The sequence below is a fragment of the Pezoporus wallicus genome, unplaced genomic scaffold, assembly GCF_028554395.1.
Source record: "Pezoporus wallicus isolate ANWC-B61680 ecotype Strahan unplaced genomic scaffold, APGP_CSIRO_Pwel_v1 contig_5785, whole genome shotgun sequence".
NCBI lineage: Eukaryota > Metazoa > Chordata > Aves > Psittaciformes > Psittacidae > Pezoporus > Pezoporus wallicus.
The window spans coordinates 5,334,646-5,354,523 of record NW_026641150.1 but is presented as its reverse complement, the minus strand read 5'-3'; positions in this window follow the sequence as shown (position 1 = coordinate 5,354,523).

Here is a 19,878-nt window from a genome sequence, read left to right as displayed (position 1 = left end):
ACAGAAGTTAAGCTTTACTAAAGAGCTTTGGTGATGGGATAATGTTTACTTCTGTCTGTCAAGACCTCTTTTCAATGGAAGTACAGGAGTGATTTGAATAAAATATAGTCCCTCTTAGCCATGAAATATGCTGTGAAGCACAGATTGTCTTTTGAGACCGTGGAGGAAAAATACAGAATAAAAACACAAAATCAAGGAGCATGAAGTATTTTTTTCTTTGATCAAATAGTATGCTGAGCTCTATTCCTTTGCTACATATTGAAAGCCCATGCACCTATAGAACATGATACTGCAGCTTTGAGTAGGGGAAATTAATTCAGTAAACATGAGGCCCTGATGACTACAAACAACTCTCAGAATTTCCCCTTTAGTACTAGGGATAATATGAAGATGTATTTTGGGAAACTCCATAGGTCTGAGACGGATGTCCAGGGTTTTAGAAAGAGAAAAGACCACTTCCCTTTTAGGAAGGGTAGTTACAGCCCTTCCCATAGGAAAGGATGCACTCAGAGCTGATTAAGCTACTATGTGCTTGAAGGGCAAAGGCAAGATTTCTTCTCCACTACTGCATTGCCAATCCCAGTTGTTAGGAATACCAGTTCTCCTTCAGCCAGGGGAAAAAGAGACAGGGAGAAGGACCAAAGCTTTGCAAAATTATCAATCAGTCAGGCTTCACTATTGCTTCCAGTGGGGCTGGTGGCATGCAAGGCTGGCCAGAATCAGTACCGATAGCGCCAGTACCCCAAGAAACAGGGGAAAAGGTGGCCCTAAAAACCAGTCACACAAAGAAAACAAATCAGTTGGAGCCACACAATGCCTGCTGCTATGGAGTGAAAGACAACTTCAGCAGGCTTCTTGTGCCTGGAGGCCATTCTTGAGGGAAAAAATGCATTCACACATAATATTGGATGTTTTCAAGCTGGATTTGTCACTACACCCATGAAGAGGCACTACTTGTCTAACATGTTTCTCCACTTCCCCGCAGATAAGAAATATAACGGACAATCAAAACTCACGCAGCATACAGAAAAATGCATTAGTTAAACTGTGCTTTCTGAAGGAATCAAATGAACATGTGGTTACCACTCAAGGATGTAATCACAGGGGTACAACGATGTTACTACAATATAGCCATCTTCAAAGAGCTTTTTTGGCTGGTATTTCAACCTCAGTCTCAACATGTTATTTCTTTGCAAAAGGGATGACAACTAGTAGCAGCACTGCAGGATGCTGAGTGATCTCCTGTGGCCATCAGATGACATTATTTTTTCTAACAGTTATCATAAATTTATATTTACTATTAAAATACATGACAGAAACGCTATTACATTTTTTTGTTCTGCTCTGAAAGAAATGCATTTCTATAATTCATTATCAAATCTGGCTAAAAGACTCTGGAATGGAGCTTTTTTTTTGCTGTAAATTGGAAGAGAAAAAAGAAAAAGTACCTCTTTGTCAAGGGGATTTAAAGTTGCCACAATCAAAAATTAAAACTTCCACGTAAACTGAAATGACCAAGAACATTTTTTAAATCCCACTGTCTTTGGTTTGACCAGCAGGTCTCCATCCACTCCTGTCTTTTGCCTTCTTTTCCTGATTTTTTACAGGTGGGGATAAAGAGCTCTTGCGCTCTATGGAAAGCATCTTTAAAGATCTGCCAGCTCTTTTCTGCTCCCTTGTCCCTGTGGGCAGTTTCCCAGGGGGTCCTACTGACTAACTCCTTGGAAGAGCTGGAATTGCTCTTTCCTAGAATTTAGGGTCCTGATGGAGAGGCAACATCTCCCTCCCTCCTTCCTCACCTGTCCCTTCTGAATAGCCTGTAGCCATCATAGCCACACTCCAGTCATGGAATTCATCCCACCAAGTTTCAGTAACAGCAACTAGATTGCAGCAGTATGGTGGCTTCCAACTCCTGTTTGTTGCCCATGCTGTGCATATTGGTGTAGAGGCACCTTCTAGTTGGAACACCCCTTAATTCCTTTGAAGCATTTCACTGGTGTTCCCTTGTTGGCTCCTACTACCTCAGAAGCCTTTGGCTCCTCTCTGTAAGATGTTAAGTGTGTGCAGTGTAGCCAGCATGTCTCAAGGCAACAGGCTGAGGGCCCCCTCTAGCACCCCATCCCTCTAACTTTGGTGCATCATCCCACAGCTTGTCATGGGCAAGGCTGATATTACCCCATTCCCCCTTCAAGTCTAGTTTAAAGCTCTATCAATAATCCCTGTTAGCTTGTACGCAAAGACCCTCTTCCCCCGTAATTAAGGGGGGAAAAATGTAAGGCCTAAATTTGGTCACTCTTGAGCATCAGGATGAATTTCACCTTCAGCCATTGAATGCAATTGAAATGGAAGCTCCAAAATAATTGAGTTTGGGGCTGAAAAAGGATTTTATGGGCAGAATTTCTGAATAATTTTGATGTGGTACAGCCATCTTAGTTAATACTGCTTTTAGAAATGAAACTGCTCTGCTTTGGGTAGAACTCAGAACTTCTCCGATTTCTTAGAAAACAGAATTGTGCTGATTTGTATTTTTTCCTTATGCAGGCTGCATTTGTTTGCACACAAGACATGAGTAATGAAGGAGTCTACAAAATTCAGTTGGCAAAATTCTATCAGAGTTTGCAAGAAACAAAACAAACACGAAAACCAGCCCATCAAGTAAAAATGGCTGATTGATGCAAAAGGCAACACAGATGGAGGTAATGGGGTTTCAAAAGAGGAATTAGAGAAGATGTGCCACAATTCAGCTTTGCCAAGAACTGCAGTGGGAAATCCTCATTATGGGAGATACCTCTACGCTGTAGTCACCCATGGGAGCTTTGCTAGGGCAACCACAAGGAAAGCATGATCTAGTGGTGACTGCAAGACCCAGCAATCAGCATTCCTGAGCCCTGCCAGGCAGTGCTGCTGACTCATGCAGCAGCCTTGAGTTAGTCACTCATTGCCAGGTGCTTTGACCTGACCTTGTCAAGGTGCCGCAAACAAGGAAGCAAAACAGACTTAGCTTTGGCAACTCCGGCAAGCAAGTTTTATCATGTTTCAGCTTCCCCCATGCCACCAGACAAGCAGCATGGCCAAGGAAGAAGCTCTGAGCCATGACAGGGGGGCTGAGGGCTTTTGCCTTGGCGTGATAGAGGCACTAAGGAGTTGTTTGTAGCAGAGGTGGAGAAGGGAGGCTCGGCTGTTGCAAAAGAAACATGAGGAATGGTTCAGCTCAGCCGAAGGACTTGTCTCCCTCTAAACAGAGGCTCACTTTAGGTCTTCCACCAAGTGAGAAGATCACTGGTCCCAACAGTGGGCTGATGAATCTGGGAGGGCTGCAAATCTGGGGATTGGCCTGGTTTATTCCACCAGTTTCTCACCAGAGGAGGGCATATCGCATTGCTAGCCTGGGAAGGGCTGTCCGTGGTGTGACAGTCTGTCTCAAGAAAATTGTTGTGTCATCCTTTCTCTGCTATGGGATCAGATGTGAGGAGACTGATCTGTGTTTGAAAAAGATCATCAGCAGTTTCTGAGATACTTTCACTTGGGGCTAGGTTTTTCGTGAGGTTTTTCGTGCACTACTCTCTGTAGTGCAAAAAGAGTTGAGACCTGAGCGGTGCTTGGTCAGACCTGCAAACCCAGGGGAGATGGAGCTGTATTTGCTCTGTCAGAGCTTCAGGTCTCCTCACTTCCCAGTGCTGGCTCTGGACCAAACTTTCCTGTTTCATGACAGGAGATAACTTTGTCATTAATCACATTGCTGCATCCACTACTTATACGTAGAAAATTCAACCTGTATTCCAGAATATTGAAAATCCCTACCACATACCCATGGAGGGTTTTGGCTGCAGCTGCCCGAATCCCATTACTGGTAAGGATCCTTACCTGTCAGCTCGAGGGGAGTTTTTCAAGGAAGCGTAAATGAGAGGCTACAGCGCAGAGCTGTAATCTGGAGTTTGGAATCAGCTCACATATACAAGAACCATATGCGAGTGCCATTAAAGTCAGTCAAGGAGCTCCTGCTGCAATAGGCAGGTTAGACAAACACAGGCGACAGAATGCGCCCTGAGCCCTTTTCCATGGCTTCTCGCAGGCTCTGTGAGGGCTGTGAAATGCTGGAGGGTTTGTGAAGGGTTTCAGCTCTGCTCTTCTGGGCTGAGGTGGATAAACTGTTGTAAGCCATATGGTCCCTATTTTCTGTTGCTATAACCCTTCAGTGACGCCCAAAACACTTCAAGGAGTGATTCATAAAACTACATTTAAAACACGTTAGCTGCACTAATGGGGTTGTAGGAAGAGGTGGCTAGAAATCTTCATAGATGTGGGCTAAGCCCGGCTGCATACCAAAGGCAACACAGTAAGCTGTCCTGAACTGTTTGTACTAACCCACAAGTCAGGTTTTATTTTAGGAGGTAGGTCTCTACCAGACTGCAGAGCCTCCTCGGCACTCCAGCAGTCGCCCAAGGAGGTGGTGGACATCCCCTTACGTGAGGTTTTACCCTAACACCATGAAGCACTGTGTAAGGAGCAAGCTGCATTCAGACAGGGAGAGATCTCAACGCAGTAAGTGCCTCTCTTGTTTCTGCTCTGTAACTCTGTTGGACCAGGCTAGTGAAACACGTTTGCCAATTTGAATCCCTGGATAGCACTGTAAAGCCTTATGTCCTTTGTGACGCTTCCAGCTACAGCATTGCTTTCCTAAACATATTAAGTGTTAGGATTTTTGTACTCTCTTGGCACAAACAGATAAAAGTAACACTTATGCAGGAGCTGGCCCATTTGAGCTAGTGAAAAGTTGAAAACTCACAGTTGTCTTTGAATAGATACATTTCAAAGTATTGCCCAAACGCTTTGGAACAATATTCAAACTCCTTTTTTTCCTCTTTTTTTTTTTTTGTGAAATATTTTATTTGATGTTTGCAAAATATTTGATATCTGCAAGCTATTGGATTCGACTCTCAGCTCATGTTGAGTGCTAAGCAACGTGCTTTATGACTGCAGGACTAGAGCTTCCCTCCTGACAATGAGTGGCTTGCACACCACTCTGCTTCTTTTTTTTGGTTTTCTTCAGGTAATTCATGCTAAATTCATGAAGCATTTGCAGAATGGCTTCTAATCACCAGTAGTTAAACCATTATGTTGTCTCAGAAGCTGCAGTAAATGAAATTATGCAGGTTTTATTTGCTGTGCACCTAAATGTTTTATTTACTCTTTGAAAAGAGCTATAAATTCCTCTTTCTGAAACTATTAATGGGCATATTTTCTGTCACAGTTGGAGTTGCATATGTATTATGTGACAAGCTGTCTTGTTAAATTCCTTTGAGCAGATCTTCATTTAGTACCACACGTGCAAATTATTCTGGAGCCAGTAGGAGCAGCGAGTGTGAATCTGAGAGCTGCGTTTTGTCTATTGAATCAAATGGCCCAGCCCATCAGATGACCAAAAGGGGATGAGGAGAAAGATGCGAGCCATAGATTGAGGTACCATTAATGCACTGGTACGCTGGAAGGATATAGAGGGACATGCCTTTCTGGACTCATACCCACTTCCCAGTGATGAGGAAAGATGGGGAAAGTGGGGACATTTGAGAAGCTGGGAAAGAGATGTAGCAACTGAAGCTAGTGGGAGAGCATGACTGTACCCACTGTCAGAGTTTCAGTGCACCAAAGCCAGGGTGCCTCACCCCATAATGACACAGCTAAATGGAAAGATTTTGTTTCTTTTGTGTCTCCACCCAGTTAGATAAAGGTACAGCTAAGGAAAGCCAAGTCACACCTGTCTGTCTACTGGCACCTTTTACTCTCTCATTACGTGTGTTACCTTCACAGACAGATTTATCTCACAATAGAGATAAAGGGGGTTCTTTCTGTTTGTTTTCTGTTTTCTTTTTAATTTTAGAGGAAGTGTCTCACACCTGGAAGGTGCAGATTACAGCTGATTTTACTTTCTCTACGATTAACTCTGGTGGCAGAATGGGAACTGCTGTATCTGTTATGCTGATCCACTAAAGAATAAAATATATATCCTTCCAGTAAATAAAAAGTTGGAGCTGCAGAGATTATAGCCCTTTGACAATAGTCAACTAAAATCCACGAAATAAAACTAGGGATATCTTAAGCTACCTCATGGAATGAAAAATAATTATGATTTTCACATACATTTTTACCTTTTTTAATATAATGATTTGAGTCACCTCAAAATACTTGCTAACGCATTGGAAATGCTTCACTCTAGTATAGCTGGTTCTAGACCAGCGTCTTTCATCAATACCTTCTCAAAGGAAACCCTTGTTATTTCTATCAGACAACCCAAATCAGGATAACAGAACTCAACCTACGATGCATTAGGGAAGCAGACATGGCTTGGCTGAGAAAGCACAGGTTTCAGTTAATCATGGAATTATCTGTCCTGAAGCAAAAATCCTTCTTGAATAGAATATTTTTTTTCAGCTTGAAGCCTCTAGTAGAATGAAAAACTCCTCATGTTGAAACTTTTACAGGTGCTTCATGCAACACTGAGTAAATTACTCTGGAGTGAGTTTGGCTGGCGAGAAGTGACAGTACTTTTATTCATTACACAAGCACCTCAGTCAGTCTGTCTGCTCAGGTTTCTGGAAACCTCTGTGGTCTGATTCACTATTTCCTTACTGTTTGTTCTGGGACTGGGAGTAACTATGCAAACACGATGTTGATGCAATGTTCTAGGGAGTATCTAGGCTAATCCCTACATTCAACTTCTGAACATGTTTGTCGAGAGCAAGTTGTTGGATTCCTTACTGTCTCCTATCCTGTATTGTTGGTAAGCCTGTGGAGCTATAGCCACACACAGAGAGAGTTTTACACTTATTTTCCAACTGTAAATCACCATGCACAAGCCAGTGAAAGACATAATTTCTAGCATACAGTGGACACATTCTGACAGTTGGCATAAGGACATAGCTAGCACAAGAAATGTGTTATCACATTTAAAACGTTTTTACAAGTTGTCAGTTTCTGAGAAATCATCTTTGTCTTCAAAATCGTCTAAGGTAGTCAAGCTAACGCCTTGGTTTTGGTATTGATGGCTAAGCACTTCCAGGGAAGAAGAATCACAATTTGCTTCCCTCCAGATTTGCTTTAATAAGTCCACAGATTTAATTGTTCTACCAGGACTCTTCAGAGTTTAGCTGGAGGGCCAATATAGGCCAGGGACATACTTTTAGAGATCTGAGCCACTTTTTAATATGCATTTCAGACAGTATCCATCTCAACTAACACTGAGCATCTTCAGCGTAGACATCTATACCTGAGCTGGTCCTGTATGTCCCGCTCCAGTAACTGTGAGAAACATCTGACCTGGTTTAGATATTTACCTTATGAGGAAAGAAAGGTATGAAAGCCAGCCTGCTTCCCTCCATCAGCTGTGAAGGGATCTGTGCAGTGCGCTCAGATGCGGCAGTCTACAGCCAGCTGGGCCACAGGACATCCCACCCTTGCAGCTGAGCAAGAAGCAGGATTTGATCCAAGAAGTAGCTTATTTACAGTAGCAGAAAGTGTGAAGAAAGAAAACCCAGACCTGCTTTCCAGTTCCTGGTTCTGCAGGGAGTGTTGTGTTGGTTTTGGAGGCATTTATGAGGGAGGAAGATTTAACTTTACCTTTAAGGACTACAAAGCTTTTAAGAGCACGGTGGATAGTGGTTACAAGCCTTTTCAGGAAAGATCAACCTCTGTTCCTCTGCAGACACACCACTTTTAGTTGCAAAGCAGTGGTATGGAGATCAGAAAGGCTTTCTGTTTAATCTCTCATTCAGAACTATAAAGATACAAACAATTCTCAAGAAGAACAGTTAGAAGATTGCATTTCCTGGCACTGGCTATGTAAAATTGAATTGTAGGTGGATGTGATGTTTTGATATTGGGAACTTTATATGGCCTGCAGATAGGCAGGACAGAAGTCTGTGGTACTTGGGGTGCATCCAAGGGTGCTGAGGGAGACAGCTATGGCTTTCTGCCATCTTCGAAAGGTTATGGTCATTGGGGAAGGTCTCAAATGACTGGAAAACTCGGTCACATCTGAAGGGTGAGGAAGGATCCAAGGAACTACAGGCTGGTTGGCCTAACCTGGAAAGATTGTGAGCATATCTCTGCAAGCTGTGACCAGACACATGAAGAACAGGCAGGTAACTGGGAACAACCAGCATGGGCTTAGCAAGGACAAATCAAGCCTGAACACCCTACCTGCCTTCTGCGCTGGCTCTGTGAACAAGGGGAGAGCAATGTTCATTAACAAAGCTGTTAAACAGTACTGGCCCCAGTGCTTACCTCTGAGGGAGGCCACCAGCAACCAGCTGCCAGTGGGACTTTGTACCGCTGACCATGAGCTTTTAAGCACAGCGATCCAGCCAGCTTTCCACCCACTATACAGTCTACTCATCCGTTCCAGCAGTTTGGCTCCAAGAATGCAATGAGAGGTTACAGTAAAGGCCAAGGTCAAGTCAAGACTCAACCAGCACAGGCTGCGACAAAGGAAATCCTGATCAGATAAAAGGAAAACCCAGCCTCACAGTGGGTTGGGTGCCTGGTGAGACTCTGGAACACCTTGTCCTTGGAGATGCCCACAACACAGCGACCCAAGCAAGGCCCTGAGCAACCTGATCTGCGAGAGCCCTGTCCCAGTGAAGGGATGGATAAGATGGATGGGAGGTACCCAGATGGGCTCCTTCCAAACTGAATTATTCTATGATCTGTTCTGTGGTGTATGTGTTAATACGTAGGTGTGCAGGAGGCTTTGAGCATCATCTCTGGCCTTGTGTGGGAGGCTGTTTTGTACCTTAACTCAAAACAGTCATGTCTAGCTTTCTCTGAGAGCAGAAACAACCTTCTGAGAGCTGATGTTTTTGTTCCCACATCTGGATCACCAAAGTTACCACTGTGTGCAGGCCAAATTACTACCTATTTCAGAACAGCAATATGGGGCTGTATTGCCCTCTTACCGAGTGTGGAAGCTGTTTGAGCAATGGGAGGGAGCCTGTGCTACCCAACAGAGCAGGGGCTCCAGGGCAGAGCTGTCAGTCTACTGTTTATCACCTCCAATACACATCTCCATTTTGTGTGCAAGTTTGTCGTTTGCTCCCCCTGCCCCTGATCTAACATTGAAGATATCAGAAATCTGTAACAATATTTCAAGATGGCCTTGCCAAGCCGAGGCAACTAAAAAGAATTAACAGCAAGGATGGATCCCTAGGGAACAGCTCTGAGTACATACCTTCCCTGTCCTCTGGATGGGAAACGGAATAATCTTTAAGGGCTCAGCCAACAGTAAACACTTTCATTACATCATCAGTATTTAATCTAAGAAATTTATGTTAATATTGCCTCCATTATCATGATAGAGGCAATGCCTGTGAATGGATAGGAAGGCTCCAAATTATGGGGCTGCATCACTCTTGGTACAGTCAGTAAGGATCTAGAACATATAGTTAGCATAGTCTGGAAAGCAATTTGGATGACCAAATGCTGGGGTCTGCCTCAGAAGAAGGAAGGTAGCTTGCTAGGGTCCACTGACTAAGTGGGCTCAGTCTTCCTTGGCTGCCATGGGAATTTAGGCTGTATCTCACATCCAGGCACTATAATTTAGGCAATCTAAATCCCACCCATGGTGACCAAAAAGAGAAGAAATAAATACATTTATGAGACAAATATGAAAATGATCACTTTGTGTTAAACATTGTGATTTTCATCCAATAAGTATAGAAAGGCAAACGCTTTGAGGATATTTAAGGTTCAGTTGCTATGTCTGAACATGCAATCACGCACTCCCAGTATATTATATTATATGATATACACTCTCACAAAACATATCCTTTGTTTATAGTCACATGGATTTACAAACACTCCCTGGAAGAACAAGAATACACTCATTGTATACAATATACTTTTGCTTCTGTAAACTATAAATGTGGAACTATAAATAATAGTTTGGGATATTTTGCATATGGTTTCCTGCATTTTGTGATACAATCTCTACAAGGAGTAAATGAAAATATTGGTAGTATATAACAATGATCTCTTTTTGCCCAGTCTCTTCTGCTCTTCTACAGTATTATTATATCCTCCTCTGTTGCCATAGAAATGATTGATATGTCCAATCCCAGCATTCTTGCCATACCCTTGCCTCTACATATTATGTATCTTGCTCTTTAAACCAGATTCTCACTTGGCTTCTTGATCTTTTAGGTTACGTTCTAAAATAAAATAAAATAAAATGAATCTTTGGCTTTCAGAAAGCTGACATTAATCCAAAAGACAAAGTTGCATACACTAATATTGTGAACCTCTGTGATTTTACTGTAGCCCTGTGACATTTGGTATTTTATTAACCCCTGACTCTGGCAAGTGATGACTTTGAAGAATCTTAGCATCTTCTCATGCAAAGCAAGCGTATGCATTGTTTGAAGCTTCCCAGATATGGAACTTGAAAACACAAAAGCAAAGTTAAAGAGCTGCCTTATGGGGGGTGTGCTGATTTCAGGGGGAATGAATTATGATTTTTGCAGATTTGGGTTTCCCTCTTGAGAAAGCAGGAAAGAAAAACAACTCCTCAAGCTACTCTCTGACAGAACACAATGAGTAGCAGTCAGATTAACCAGTTTAATTTTGCTTCACATGTTTCAATACTTAGTAATGCAGGCTGGCTACTTCCAGACAGGGATGTCCATTCCACAGCAGTTTATCACCCTAAGAAATAGCCTGGGGTTGCTTGGGCTTCCTTTCTGCTGACTTCCCCTTTCCCCCCAGCAGTGCCTGGAGGGATATGGCACCAGACGAACCTTTCCTTCCCCTGCCTCTGGACAACAAGACTTTTTTTTAACTATTACTATTATTCTCATTCCTTTGCCCAGAGCTGCATGAGGGCCTCTACGGCGTCCCACATACATCCCCTATACAGGAGAGAGGGCTTTCTGTTCATCCAAGGCAATTGCAACACGTGCTTTCAGCTTGGAGGAAACCAGTGCAGAGGAAACCGACACAAGCCAGATCAGGAAACCAACAGAAGCTGAGTCTTGGGAAAGGGCATAGCTTTGCACCCCCTGCTACCTCCCATCGAGACACTGCATTTTGTCCATGCCCCACAGGATCCTTTAGGTGCAGGGTGGCCCAGCCAGCACCAAAAAGAGCTTTTAGTGCAACTTAGGCAAGGCATGGATGGACCATAAAGCTGCCACTAAACCTCTTTCTCGGTCTCCTTCCTTTTCTGGGGGGCTCTGTAGCCTGATGCTGCTTGTGATACCGATTTCTAGCCAATGCCACTAGGTGGCTCAAGATTGAACATGCTGCAGGCAGCAGCTCTCAGGGGGATGTGCGTGTGTGTGGGGGAGGAATTTGGGAATCATCCTTGGGCGGTGAGCACCACCCTCATCGCTTCTGTAATTTTCAGATCTTGGTTGTAGATGGGAGATGTAGAGGAGGGAAAGGGGCATCCCAGCAAACCCGCTGAAATGGGAACGAGCTCGTTCTTATTTCTCGTGTGAAATGAAACACCGTCAGTTTTCTTTTGATTTATTCCCTGAGAGTCGGGACAAATGATAGCCTGGAGCCTAGTAGTCCTCCCTGGAATACCAGTCACGCTTGCCCCCCCCCCCCCCCCCCCCCAGCTAAGGAAAAATGTGTGTCATTCTTCTCTTTTAAGCTTTATGAAAGGCGATCGTTACCATCATCAAGGGCTTACTTTGACCTGAGTTTGCCTTGAGAACACACCATGCATGGGAAGTCTGAGTCCAATGTACTGGAGGAGAGGAGGGCTTTCACATGCTCAGCACATGACAAGGGTGGTCTCCACAAGGATCACTTTTATGACTGCCCCTTTCTAACCTCTTCCACAGGAGTGCTCTGAAGGAATTGATTACTCCCCACTTCTCATTTCTCTCCACACCAAACCTCTGTGTTTTCTGCCCATTTCTATTCACTCTTACTCCAGGGTGCTCCTTGAGTTGCCTATCTCTCCATGCATGGGGCTTTGTGTGTTTTCCTGTAGCAGGAGTTCAGCGGGCATCTCCTTCCCTCCTCTCCCACAGAGTGGAATTCCACATCCCGGGAGGACTCTGTGTCGTTCCCCCCCTTCCTCATTGATAATTTGTCCAGGCATCAAACCTGAGGGTTTCTTCGCACACCCCCTGTGATGGTGGTGGTGGCATCTCCCACTGCTCTGTCCTACTTGCCATCCCGAGCTTCTCCACCTGCCCCGGGGGAGGTGTGAGAGGATGCTGTGGGGAACGGCTGGGAGGTGCAGGGAAGCCGGGATGCAGAGCTCAGCCTTCCCTGGAAAACCTCTCCCTGCTCCCTGGGGAGGCCAGGGCTGAGCTTGTCAGGGTGTCAACACCTCAAAGGCAAGGAGGAGGAGGGGGAATGAGGAGATAGAGGCGTTGTTGAGCAAGAAGGTGCAAGTGGGTGCCATCAGCCAGTTGTTTGAACTATAAACAATTGCAGAGATGCTGGAAGCTGTAGCTATGCTAAGCAGTCGCCCCATCCCCCTCCTGTGGTGTTTCCATTCCCCTTTCCCTCTCTCCCCCACAGTCAACAAGGTTTTGGCCAGAGATACCTTCCCTGACATTTCAGATTTGATTAGAAAGCAGCATATATCCTATGACAGGCAGGCGGGCGAGCACAGAAACGCCATCAAGTCAAGCATGTGGTCTCACAAGCCCTGACAGCAAGTCAAATATCTCCCCTCAACCTGCCTAAATTCCTCATTTAGAGCCTGAGACAGCAAAGGTGAGCAACACCAAAGAGCTTTGCGGTGGAGCGTGGGGAAGATTTCATTTGGCTTCTGCACGGCAACTACTGGAGCTCCCGCTAACCATTGACAAATTAGGTGCTTGTTTCAAAGTGTAAAAATATACTTCTGCTGAACTTTGCTTTTATTGAGAGAAAAGGGATGAAAAATGAATTCATAAGCCTCACCTAAAGATTCTTCCCCAAAGTTGGCTCAGCCTCAGCTCCTCTCCCCACAAACACTACCTACCTACCTCCCCCCAGAGGGCTCCTCCTGTCTTCCTCGTTTTTAGGGTGGAGGCTAATAAGCCTCCCCAGCCCTGGTAAGTCAGGATTAATTAACCCGCAGATCCCTGCAGGCTTCCAACACCTGCTAGCTGAGAGAATCCAGCCAGGCTCTCACGGTGCACACAGTGAGCTTTAGCACCTGGAATAAGAGAAAGTTGCAAGCTCTGGCTTTGCCTGGGTGCTTTACAATGGAGAGGGGAAAAAGAAGGGGAAAAAGAAGAAGATGAAGAAGAAGGCAAAAAAAAAAAAAAGAAGATAATATTTTGTAGGGTCTTTGCTCTTTTTTTCTTTTTTTCCTTTTTTTTTTTTTTTAGGCCAGCAAGCTCTTTTGCATGGGAGGGGCATATGCTAGCAAGCAGCTCTGTTTCATGCCATTACCACCTTTCTGAGGCTGACGGAGGCACTCTTAGCTGAGTTCTGCCGCTCTGCTAATGGGCACCCCTCTCTCCTGGCTGGTGGCTGCCATCTGTGGCAGCCGCTGCAGAGCGGGTAGTCAGTCACTGCTGGATGCAGCTATCTGATGCAACGGCTCTTCAGGGACTGATTTAGGACCACTACAGTAAGGACAGTTGGAGCTAACTGGATTCCTCCCCGCCCCCCAACCTGTGTTTCCAGATGTGACAGGGCAGCATTGCTTTATTAACCCAGCTGCGTTCACCCATGCTCCCTGTTACAGAGGAAAGGATCTTTTTTTCCCCTCTTAGTGTTGAATCACAGCTTAGTGGGGGTTGTTTCCTGCCGGTTCCTGAACAAGAGCCAAGCGGCCTTGATTGCCTGCTGGAATTTTACAGTACACACTGAGCAGGGGTGCCACCCTGCTGAATGCTGGCATTTTTTATTGCAGTGAACACTTCTTGTTACCTCCACTAGTAACTGACTCATGTCAGTGCACTGGGCAAACCAGGAACAGAAGAAAAAAATTCCCAGCAGCGTTCTTCAGTGACTCATTCAGGTGGATATAGCTGTCACAAATGCCCCCTCATAGCTAACAGGACACTGGCAAAAAGCTTATGTGTAGAAGAATTAACACGGTGTTTTGCTGAGGCTCTTCAGCAAGAGCCTTGGGTACTCCATGTGTGAGTTGCCACCACTCAGCCCTTCCCTGCCCAGGCCCTTGGCTCTGCCTTGGTGCCAGCTTTGGTGCTCCCCACATACTCCTGGAGCCATTTCATCGCTATGACTGGGTGGAAGCATAGAGCTGTTTTCTGCTAGTGCTTTGGCCCAACACTTACCAGGCCATGAGGGAGGAGATAGGTCCATCTGGTTGGAAGGTGTTAGATCAGCATCGAGAAGCAGCAGCCTGGGCTCATGTGCCAGTGCCAACCAGCCACATGTTCTCTTTCATGGCACCATTTTGAGAGAGATAAGAAATAGAGGCCCAAAGGGAGATGAAATCACCTGCTAAAGGTCATAGTACAACAAACCTAACCTCTCTCACAAGTTTTTCTAGTGCATTGTACCAAAAAATTACTCGTATGCTATATTTGTTTAGATAATCCTATGCTTTAGATAATGGACAGCTTGGCCCCTCTGCACTGTGAGCCACTCATAGGGCAAAGGAGTGTGTTTCAGCGAGTGGAGATTATTTTCTGTCATGGCCATTGATCCTTTGTTTTCTGCATTTTTTCCCTGAGGATCCTTGACAGAATAAGTGCTCTGTCTTTATCTGCCCTAAAGGTCTTTAAGAGAGGCTGAAGGCTTGCTAGTACTGTGCGTAGTACTACTTCAAACCCAGAATGGAGAACACCCTTCAAAACATGGTAAATTTTTGTTCCTAACAGTCCTGGGAAGATGCCTTCCAACACAAGTGGCTCTGTCAAGACCCTGTGCTTGAAAGGACAGTCCATCCACCTGCAAAGAGGCATGGCAATAGCCTTGAGAAATAATAGTTCTGGGGCAAGAAGGACTACATGCAAGCCATCTGCACAAATGTCAGAGGTTTCATTCCCTTGGATACTCTATACCTGTGGACACATCTGCTTGCACCTGGCCACCACTTTCTCCTCTCTTCACACCTAACCTCTCTTCTTTTTTTCTTTCACACCATCTGCCAGCAAGAGGGCAAATTTCCTTTTGTATGAAGGCTGGTACCAGAACAGTGGTTCTCCCTACAAACTCCCTACCTGCCCTCCCCACATACAGTTTCCCTACGAAGCATCCTCCCTAACACACTGTGCTTGGCTTGCCTAAAGGCTGCCACCCTTTAACTAGAAGACAGGCTTCTGGCATTCTTGGGAAGCAAAATTACAGTCATGCTGGCAGCTGCTCTCTGCCCCTGTCTATTGAACTAGCTCAAGATGAAATCAGCAGCCTCTACGCTGCATTAGGAAAAGGCTTGCCAGTGGTCGAGGGAGACGATTACTCGCATCTGTTCAGCACTGGTAAATGTATCAGGGGTGCTGAGTCTACTTCTGGGCTCCCCAGTACAACACAGACAGGAACTTTCTGCAGCAAGTAAGTGAAGGGCCATGAAAATGACAAAGGGACCGGAGTATCTGACACATAAGGAAAGGCTGAAAGCTGGGATTGTTCAGCCCAGGGAAGGCTTCAGGGTGAACTGATCCAGGTGTATGAATACCCAATGGGACAGCTACAGAAGATGAAGTCTCTAACTGGTGGCCAGTAAAAGGTCAAGAGGCAATCGGCATGAATGGAAATACAAGAATATAATTTCAACATAAGGCACCCCCATACTTCTCAACTAAAAGGATGACCACCCAGACAGGATGTGGAGTCTCCATCCTTGGAGATACTCAAAATCCAATGGTATCGTGACCCTGAGCAACCTGCACTAGCTGGCCCTGCTCTGAGCAGGGGTTAGACTAGACAATTACCAGCCTCAACCATTCTGTGATTCTGCTTGCTGACCCTCATGTCCTGCAGTCAAGTCCCACTACCCTTACTTGTATTTTCCCTCAACCACCTTGGTGGAGTAATGTTTGACACTCCTGGGTGAAGGGACAAATTAGCTCTTCTGCAGCAGATACTCAGAGACACCTGGCCAGCTGACATATGCATACCTAATAGAGCAGTAGATGAGGAAAAAAGTCTTTCTATATGGTGTTAAGTCCAGACAAGCCTGTGGGATTCATCCCATCTAAACCTAGACATTTGCAGTGTAATCATCTATGCCTGAGTTACATATCTAGGCTCCCTTTTGAGTCAATACAGAGAAATAGCCATTTCTAGAAAGTGATTCATGTGACCTATTTTACATGAGATGAATCATGCCCCAAACCTGCTTTCTTTCTCTGCTGTTATGATGAGAAAGAGATGTGAAGAGGTCAGGTTTTGACTTCGACACTGCAGACATCTTATGGCATTTAGAATGATTCCCACCCTGATACTTGCGCAGAAGTCTATCTGTTATTGACTGGAGTAAATTTTTACACACCATAAAATGCAGTCAAAATTGATGTATCTCTCTTCACCTATAAATAGGACTAAACAGACAACCAAAAAGGACAGGCAAACCCTAGTGCACTGCAGATTAAAAATTCATACAAGGAATCTAGGGGCAGGCTGGAATCCTGCTTTATTCTTCCAAGAATGAGTATTTTAGGGGTACAGCTCAAGGGGATTTTGAGTAATGGGACCTCATCTACTATATTATGCCAAAGTCAAGGTCCCCAAAGACAATCCTAGGGATTCCTTGTGTGGCTGGGCTCCTCAGCCTTGAGTCCAGGGGAGCTTAGAGAACTGGTTACTTGATCAGTCCATGTTATCATCTCTGGGGAGAATAGAGGAGAAATGTGGACATGATGGCTCAGTAAAGAGATACCTTAGACCCTCCTTTGCAATTGTTAGTCCAGATTCCTTTGCATACATCCATCAAGAGACTCTTACTAGGGCAGAAGATCTTCACCTTGTCATGCTACTGATTGAACTTTCTTACTCATAAACTATACTTGGTCTGCAACGACAAGCACCAAAGAGGTAACATACATCCTTGGCATGACAGGCCCTATGATGGAGCATCAAATGCTTGAAGGGCACTGCAAGATGCCACAACTTGTTTTGTTTTTTGAAATATGATGAGGCAACATAGCATAAAACTGTTGTCCCTTTCTGCATTGGCTGGCATGCTTCTAGACAGCATCTGGACAGCATCTGTACAGAAGACTAGTCAAACTTGGCAGAGGTGGTTTGGCTATGCAGAATGATGCCTGCACATGCTATAGGAAGCCAGACTGCATAAACACACTATGGTGGTATGGGTGCTGGGGTGCAGTGTGGTCCTGGGTGCCTTAGACAATCAGCTTAGGAGCTCAACCTTAATGTTGCTGCAAGGGTTCTGTGAAAAGGCAATATAGCTCCAGATTTCATCAGGCAGGTAATTTTTGGGCAAGATGCTTAGCCCAGGGATTTTTCAAGGCAAGCCACAACTTTTAGAGATCTGCATACTTTTCTGGGATGTTAGAATTGTAGAAAAATAAAGGATTGAGAAAGAGTATATAAAGTCAACTAAGAAGAATGACATGCAAAATGTGAATGAAAATAGTTCATCTCTGCTGTGTGATGCAGGGATAAGGTTGATACACCTTACCAGTTTAAAATTTCATCATCAAAAATCATAAAGTGTTCCTATCCTATGTTCCTTTCATAGTGAAAGTGACTAACTTACAAAATGCTTGGAATACCTGACACTAATGTAACTGGCCCTTATTTAAAACTCAGTAATTTCACCCACTTGGTATCGCATTTTCAATGGTATGAAAATATATCTAGATGCTATCTCACAGCAGAGCTGGGTGCACAACACCAAGACAGGGCATTTTTTTCTCCTGCTCCACAAGTGTCCACCTTGTTGGAAATGCATGATCTCCACCACTCCTTGCGCCGGTATGATTCCATGGAGGTCAAGAACATTTTGGCTGCAGAGCTTTTTACCCCCCAACCTTTTCAAGATTCAAATGAGAGGAGAATCAGTTTTGGTGAGCTCACATTCATCCTCAATGGGCAGAATTTCAGCTCCTGACACAGTGTAAAGTTAGTCTTTCTCTCCTGGAGGAAATCAAGGAATTGATCAGAAAGGGAACTGCAAGCAGTGTTTGAGTACATCTGTCAATGTCCTGGGGAACTCTGCAAAGTGCTTTTGCAAAGTACTTAGGATCTGATCTGGGGGAACGCCCTTATTCAGAAGCACACATTTGCATGCCATTAACATCCCACCACTTTCAGTACTTAAGCTGTCTTCTGAACTGGGACTTCCTCCTGTGGTGTATGCCTTCATCTCATCACTTGTCCCTATGTGTTTACACCTAGCTCAAATAACGGCTCCAGTCTGGGCTTGCGAGAGGAGGGAACAATAATGATCAAAGCAGCAGCACAAGTTTTCAAGTGCTGTTGGGAAATCACGTGCTGTTTTTCTATTCTTTGCCTAAATTTTCCTGATTTTTCTATTTCAGAGCTAATTGAGCTAGGGGCAAATTGCCTATTCACCACAGCCTAAAAACACATTGTTTCTGATGATGACTGCTTATAGTAAGTACACCAGTCTTAAATGGGTGGAGTTGGTCAACAGAGCATCCCTGCAGTTTCACAAGAAGGGCTATGCTAATTCACAGCAGTTAAATATCTGTCCCCTTGACTTCACTTTGCTAGTCAAACGGGTAAATAGCTTCCAAAATAGACAGGACTGCACAGCTGAAAATCTTAAAAGCTAGCATGGCATGAAAGAGCATTGACCAGCTGTATGGGATTCATCGCACCAGCCTCAGATGTCTTCTGCATCCAAACTCACCATGCTTTCTTCAAAGACAGTGCTAAGATACCATTTCTCTGAGTTACTTTATCTGTCTGTTTCAGGATGAGATGAACTGTACCTTGGAGCTGCTTACTTCTTTCAGTCAACTGTTCAAGGAAGCTTAGGTGATCATCTTAGACATAGCCATGCAAAATGGAAAGGTGAATCCCATGTGTTTTGCCTGGAGATGCTAGCCCTCTGTAGAACCTCTTTATTCAGAGTTTCTTTTATGTCCAGAAGACCCCTAAAAGCCTTCACATTCCAGAAGATAAAATAATTCTGTTCATTAGGAAGTTCTTCACTAACAGTTACACTGAGGACCTTTACCAAACTGCTGTGTCACAGAAGCCCTGAGATTAGGTTTACTTAAAATCAGATCTTCAAGCCAAACTGTAGCTAAAATACTTTGCCTCGCATCAAAACCCAGCAATGCCCCGTAACATTCAACCTTTTGCTATGTTTTAATGACAATGTTTTGTTTAAAAAAAAACAAAACAACAAAACCAACAGTACCTGGAGGATTATGTTGTGTCAATCACTGGCCCAAGGGTGACTAATACTTTTCATTTCAACCATCTATTATGACCAGTGGGTGTCTTTTGTTAAATTATATACTGCATGGTGATGCCTAAAGGCTTTGTCTCTTCCCACGGACCTTTCCCTGGCACTCATATTGACATGTCAGCAGCAGTTCCATGAGATCTTGGCTTTGCTGTTGGAGCTAACTTAAGAGGTTGCCAATGCGGTTTCACCATTTCAGTCTCCCAAATGCCCCTCTTTGCTGTCATGGCCTTCTCGGTGATGCCACTGCCAGAAATCAGAACCGATTCACTTCTTCTGAGACAGTGTTATTCTTGCTGTTCAGCCCTGCAAAGTCTGGTTCTGGAAACAGGAGCTGCCCACAGAGAGGGCAGTGCTCTGCGGTGTGAAGACAGGTACGAGGTGCCGGGGAAGGGAGGAGAGGGAACATTTTAAATTAGCTTCACTAATAAAGCCAGAGTTTCCTGAAATTATGGCTTCTGCAGACCTCACGCTGTATAAAATGAAAGGGAAACTCAAACCAATTAAGCCTGTGTATTAATTGTGGAAATCCTTACATTTCCTTCAACAGCTCT